Genomic DNA, 6,309 nt, shown 5'->3' with positions numbered 1-6,309 from the left:
TTTTTTTTTTTTTTTTTTTTTTAAGATTTTATCCATTCATTTGAGAGTGAGAGATCACAAGCAGGGGGAGCAGCAGAGGGAGAGGGAGAAGCAGACTCCTCACTGAGCTGGGAGCCCGATGTGGGGCTCGATCCCAGGATCCTGGAATCATGACCTGAGCTGAAGGCAGACGCTTAACCAACTGAGCCACCCAGGCGCCCCTCTGACAATCCTTTTATATGCCCTCCCCTTAGATATTGGTCCTGTGACTGCTTGACCAATAGAATACAGTAGAAATGACCTAAATCTTAAGAGACTGGTAGGCTCCACTTCCTATTTCTAGAGACACTTATTCTTGGAATCCAGCTGCCACGCTGTGCCCAGGGCACACTGAAAGGCCAAGTGTAGGTGTTCTGGCTAACCAGTCCCGACCGAGATTCCAGCTGCCAACCGGTGTCACCTGCCAGCCATGGGCCTGAGGAAGCCTCTGGATCACTCCAACTCCATTCACCACGACTGCAACGGCACAAAAAGCCCTGAGCGAGAACCCCTTGTTAGGCCCAGTGAACCCCCAGAACTGTGAGAAAAAAATAATAAAATGATTTTGCTCTAGGCTAGTAACTAAGTTTTTTTTTTTTTTTTTTTTTTAAGATTTTATTTGTGTATTTGAGAAAGAGAGCACATAAGAGGGGGCAGGGTCAGAGGGAGAAGCAGACTCCCCGCCGAGCAGGGAGCCCGATGCGGGACTCCATCCCGGGACTCCAGGATCATGACCTGAGCCGGAGGCAGTCACTTAACCAACTGAGCCACCCAGGCTCCCGCTAGTAACTAAGTTTTGGTCAATCCATTTTGCAACAATGGTTTCACTGGACCGGGAGACAAGGCATGGATCCCTTCACAAGTGGGATGGGATAGGGGAGCCAACTTTTCATGAAATCTTAAAGTACAGAGGGGCCTCAGCAAACTGTTCTACTCGGAGGCTGACAGGAGTGACATCTGGATGAACTTGGTATGAGATAAAGTTTCTGCTGTGACCTTGAGGAGGGGGCCTGGGGCGTGTCCAGGTGAGAAACGGAAAGGTGTCAAGGGTGACTCGGAAGCGTCTGTCTTGGGCAACTGTCCTCAGGGACAATGTGAACTGAAATTGGGGGCGGGGGGTTGGGAGGAAGGGGAGAAGACCAGTTTGGGATGCACTGCTGCATTTTCGATGTGCCTTGTAGAAATACCAGAACCTGCTGATACATTAATAAAAAAAGAGAAGCTTCAGCTCGTGCCCCCAGAGCAGAGATTTGAGACGTCTGAACCCCAGAACTCATTTGTCAATGCCCACGTGCGTTCATTCATGTATTCCCTCGCTTACTCAGCCATTCAGGCAGGCAGATTTATGTCTAAGAGGGCAGACCCTGCAGCCAGACCGCCTGCGTTCAAAGCCCAGCTCGATCTCTTCCTAGTGGCAGGGCCGTGGGCAGGCGATGCAGGCCCTGTGCTTGCAATTCTTTGTCTCTAAATAGAGAAGATAACAGTATCTATATTATTGTAATGATTAAAAGAGTACACACGTGGGCGCCTGGGGGGCTCAGTCGTTAAGCGTCTGCCTTCGGCTCAGGTCATGATCCCGGGGTCCTGGGATCGAGCCCTGCCTGCATCGGGCTCCCTGCTCCGCGGGAAGCCTGCTTCTCCCTCTCCCACTCCCCCTGCTTGTGTTCCCTCTCTCGCTCTCTGTCAAATAAATAAATAAAATCTTAAAAAAAAAAAAAAAGAGTACACACGTGGAAAATTCTTAGAACGGTGCTTGCAACATAAGTACATATGACTTGTGAGCTACTAATATTCAACCAAAAATCTTGGGGCCCCTGCTGCACTCTGGACCCCATGCCGCACTGAGAACGCAGCAGGGAACAAGGCAGACACAGGCCCTGCCCCGGGAAGCTTCCATGCCAGTCCTTATTCAGCACTGGGGCCCTATGGTTCCTTAGGTTTTTTTCTCCTATGTATTGTTCCATTTGATCCTCAGAAGGGCCCCAGGAGGTTGTTATAACAGTGACCTTATCCCTACTTGACAGAGGTGGAAACGGAGGCCTGGAGAGGAGAATTGCTGTCTTCCTTGCACAATTGATGTCCTCCATCTGCAGTCACAAATCTGTGTGTCCCTTCAACAAAGGCTCTGTGACACGAGGGGTGACCAACCTCTTGCGCCCGAGTGAGGGGCCCCACAGCCCTCTCGTGCCAAAGGTTCTGGAGGCATGAGGTGGGGGCACTGGACCTGAGCTGCTCCTCTCCCTGCTCAGTCTCCCAGGTGAAGTGGGTGTTTTTCCACTGGGTGTGACTCACAAAACCCCACCCAATACCATCTTCATGGATGCCTGAAATTCCACCATTTGTGATTCATTCTTTCAGGTTGAGCAATTGTTCCCAGGAACATCTTTTAATATCCCAAATTCTTCTGGGATGGGTTACTAAAGGCCCTAAAGATGATCCCTTTCCTTCTATGGATGAAGAAAGTGTGCTCCAGAAGGAAAAGTGACTTGCCCAAGGACATACGACCGGTCAGTGGCAGAGCGGGGATGAGAAGCCAACATTGCTGACCCTGCAGCCCCACCCTGGCCGGGGGGGGGCAGCGAGAGATACTCCCATGCACCTTACGCTACTTTGCAGCCTGCGAGGAGCTTCCCTCCCAGAGTCCACTTGCTTCGGGTCATCCCTACCAGCTGGCCACCCTCCTCCCTGCTGTGGGCATGAGCTGTGTGGGGCTGCTACAACCATCCCCTCTTCTGATAACAGGGCTTGGTTTATTATTTCGGGAACTAACCTAAAGGTGCCTTTCCCTGGTCCCCGCTGCTGGATCCCTGAGGGGCTATGGTTTCTGGCCTTTCCCAGGCCTGGTTTACCTCCTCCTTCCATCTTATGGGCAGCCACAGATCCTTGCAGGGCATTCGTTTTCATTGTTGAGATAGTTTTTTTGTTTTGTTTTGTTTTTTAAAGATTGTATTTATTTACTTGACAGAGAGAGACCCAGCGAGAGCGGGAACACACGCAGGGGGAGCGGGAGAGGGAGAAGCCGACTCCCGCCGAGCAGGGAGCCCGATGCGGGGCTCCATCCCAGGACCCTGGGACCATGACCTGAGCCGAAGGCAGACGCTCAACGACTGAGCCACCCAGGCGCCCTCGTTGTTGAGATAGTTTAAGTGAGCCAAAGTTGGTTTCTGTTGCTTCCTCCTGAAGAGCTCGTTAGAGCTCTTCGGCATACCCACTTTCCAGACGAGGAGGTTGAGGCGTGGAGAGGAAAGGTGAAGGAGACGTAGGGCCAGGACCGCGAGCCTGTGGCCTGCTTCCCAGCCTGGGCTTGTACTCACATCGCCCTGGGGACTCGGAGCAGCGGGGTCCTAAGAAAAGAGGGAGAGAGGGATACAAGTGAACAGGCCTGAACAGGGTGTAAGTGAGAGGTTTTGGAGTCAGACAGACCTGAGTCTGAAGCCTCTATCTGTGATATATTAGTTTTGGGGCCTTGGACAAGTCATTTCATCTCCTCAGAGCCTGCTTCCCTCAGCTGTAACATAAGGAGAATAGCACCTTGGTACAGACACAGGTCTGCAGGGTTCTGTTGGTGAGTAGTGCACTGCGGGAATTTTGGCTTTCACACATTTCCCTTGACGGGGACCCCTGTGCAGTGAACAACCTGGACAATGGTACAAGACATCCCTATGGATAGATAATATCGGCCTTATGTGGTTGGTATGAGGATAAATGAGATGATGTATATAAAGTTTCTGGCACAGTGCTCAATACTTAATAGGTACCCAATAAATAGTAGCTAAGTATTGTAACACAACCCCACAGGCTCAGTCTGGAAGCTCTCCGGCACTCTGTGCTGACACTGTACAGCTTAAGCTCCTCCCTTTCTCACCACCCACCCCCAAGCCCCATAACCTTTCCTGGATGGCCTCAGTGCCCTGCCTCTCCCTTCGTGGCTCTTCAAGTTTGGCTAGGCTGCTGGGCAACAGGGTTCTGGCCTTGTCCGGCACACCATGGCTTTCAGTTTGGCAAAGGCCCCAGATCCGCTGGGGTCCAGCTGGCAAGGCCCTCCTGTTCCAAGTTTCTGAAGGTTCCAGCAGCCAACCCTGCCCTCCAGGCTCCTCCCTCAGACCCCAGGCAGATGGCAAGCATATACTCGGAGCCTAGCTGCTGCAGGCCCAGAAGTCCCCTATAGCCGCCCAAGCCCCCTTTGGCCTCCTCCCTGCTCTCTGGAAAGGCCCAAGCAGCCAGAAACAGGAATGGCTGGACAAGGGCCTCTGGGAAAGCCACGTATGCCAGCCCAGCTCCTGCCAGCTCTCAGGCTGATCTCACAATGGCTCCTTTCACCAGAGAGAGGAGCTGGCCTGCCTGTAGCCCGCGAGGTGCTGTCCCAGGCCCCAGGGGCATGGAGTGGGGAGATCAGAAACTAAGGAAGGGGTTGCTAAGGCTGGGAGAGGTAAAGGTGCTGAGCCACCCCCTCACGACCACCTGATGTCAAGGTCACCACCCCACAACTGAGGCCCAGGAGATCAGGTTCTCTGGGGCCCGGGGCTGGAGTGGGGGTGGGGGGGGTGAATAAGTGTGGGAGCAGATGGAGGGAAAGAGTTAGTCATGGGGTTCTGGGGGGGATGGGAGACCGGGCCCTCAGCCCACGCTCTCGCTGGCATCTGCAGGCCCATAGCAAGAGGGTGACGTGGTCCTGGTCCTTGAAAAGCCCTTCCAGTAACAACTGGGGCATCCCAGCCAGGCGTCTTTCACATCCCCCCTCTTTTCCATGCCCTCTGCCCAGGCTTCCAGGATCTCTCAGAGGGACTTGCATCTTCCTACAAATATATCTGCCCCCATCCACTCCCCCTTCTCCATTCCCAAGGCACAAATCTGATCTAAGCTGCTCAGTGAATTAAAGTCCTCACCAGCTGCCCACTGCCCGAAGGACCATGGCCTCGGGGTCCAGACCACCGTCTTTGCCCACTCAATATCTACCCCTTCTTCCCATCACTAAACCCTCTTTTTTTTTTTTTAATGTTTTTTTTTATTTATTTATTCATGAGAGTCAGAGAGAGAGGCAGAGGCAGAGGTTCGAAGCAGGCTCCCCGCCTAGCAGGGAGCCCGATGCGGGACTCGATCCCAGGACCCTGGGATCATGACCTGAGCCGAAGGCAGACGCTTAGCCATCTGAGCCACCCAGGCGCCCACACTAAATCCTCTTATTCCCAGGAAACCATCTTTCCCCCACCCTCAGTCCCCGTGGTGTGGGTGGGGCTCACACCTACGGATAGGCATGTGACCCCAATTTGGCCAATGAGGTATTCTCCCCCACTTCCACACAGTGACTGGTTCAGGCATAGGCATGTGACCCAAACAACTCCAGAGAGATGCAATTGCAGAATCTGTGTTTAAACGTTTGGACAAATGAATCTTTCCTTCCACAGGGCTTGGAACTGGGAGGGTGTCAGCCTGGAGCTGCCTTCATTTGGAAAGTAACTGCTCCACAGTGAAGTCAACAAAGGAAGCAGAAAGATGGGAGCCCAAGTCCTGGTGGCATCATTTGAACCCCTAGATCCAGCTGTACCTGAAGCAGATAAGCTCAATTATTTTTGTTTGTTTGTTTGTTTCTTGAGTCAGTACATTTCCTTTTCATTTAAGCCTCTTGGAATTGTGTTTTCCGTCTCTTGCAACCCAGGATTATGACCAATACAGTGGCCTCAAGCCAGTTTTGCAGTCCCATCTGCCTTGCTCTGGACTTGCCATTCCCTTGAACACCCCATGTGCTTGGTGACTTCTGTTGGCCACTCTACTTGGGATGGACTGACTTTCCCCCTTTCACACTTGCTCAGCTCTCTCTCTCTCTCTCTCCTTTTTTAAAGATTTTATTTACTTATTTGACAGAGAAAGAGAGAGCATGAGCACAGTGGGGGGAGGCAGAGGGAGAAGCAGACTCCCCACTGAGCAGGGAGCCTGACGCGGGGCTCGATCCCGGGGCCCTGGGATCATGACCTGAACTGAAGGCAGATGCTTAACCGACTGAGCCACCCAGGCGCCCCTGTCCTTGCTCAGCTCTTAAAAGTCCAGTTCAAATGCCAGTTCCCTCACAGAGCCTTCCGCAGCACCTCCCCAGGGAGAATTTGCTCTTTGCTCCTGTCCATTCCGGAAGCATTATTAGACTGTTTCCTAGTGATCTGCTTGTTTGTATATCCATCCCTTCGGTTAAATTATTTGAGCTTCTTGAGGGCAAGACCTATGGTATCTTGTTCTTTTCTTAGTACCCAGTGCCTGGCTTGGCACAGAGTAAGTGCCCAAGAAATGCTTCTGGACTGA

At 52.4% G+C, this 6,309-nt stretch overlaps 1 long non-coding RNA gene across 1 annotated transcript; it reads left to right on the top strand.

Annotated features, from left to right (window-relative positions):
- The first annotated feature begins 2,192 nt into the window (after nt 1-2,192).
- Nucleotides 2,193-5,636, top strand: LOC112811702 (uncharacterized). Its single transcript, XR_012381425.1, has 3 exons — nt 2,193-2,275; nt 2,377-2,525; nt 5,424-5,636. It is a non-coding gene; the product is annotated as an uncharacterized lncRNA (long non-coding RNA).
- Nucleotides 5,637-6,309: the final 673 nt, after the last annotated feature.

This window comes from Callorhinus ursinus, unplaced genomic scaffold (genome assembly GCF_003265705.2).
Source record: "Callorhinus ursinus isolate GAN/ISIS: 27379988/994484 unplaced genomic scaffold, GSC_fseal_2.0 scaffold18, whole genome shotgun sequence".
In the NCBI taxonomy this organism is placed as follows: domain Eukaryota; kingdom Metazoa; phylum Chordata; class Mammalia; order Carnivora; family Otariidae; genus Callorhinus; species Callorhinus ursinus.
The sequence above is the reverse complement of the archived record's forward strand: the minus strand, read 5'-3'. Positions and strand labels throughout refer to the sequence as shown.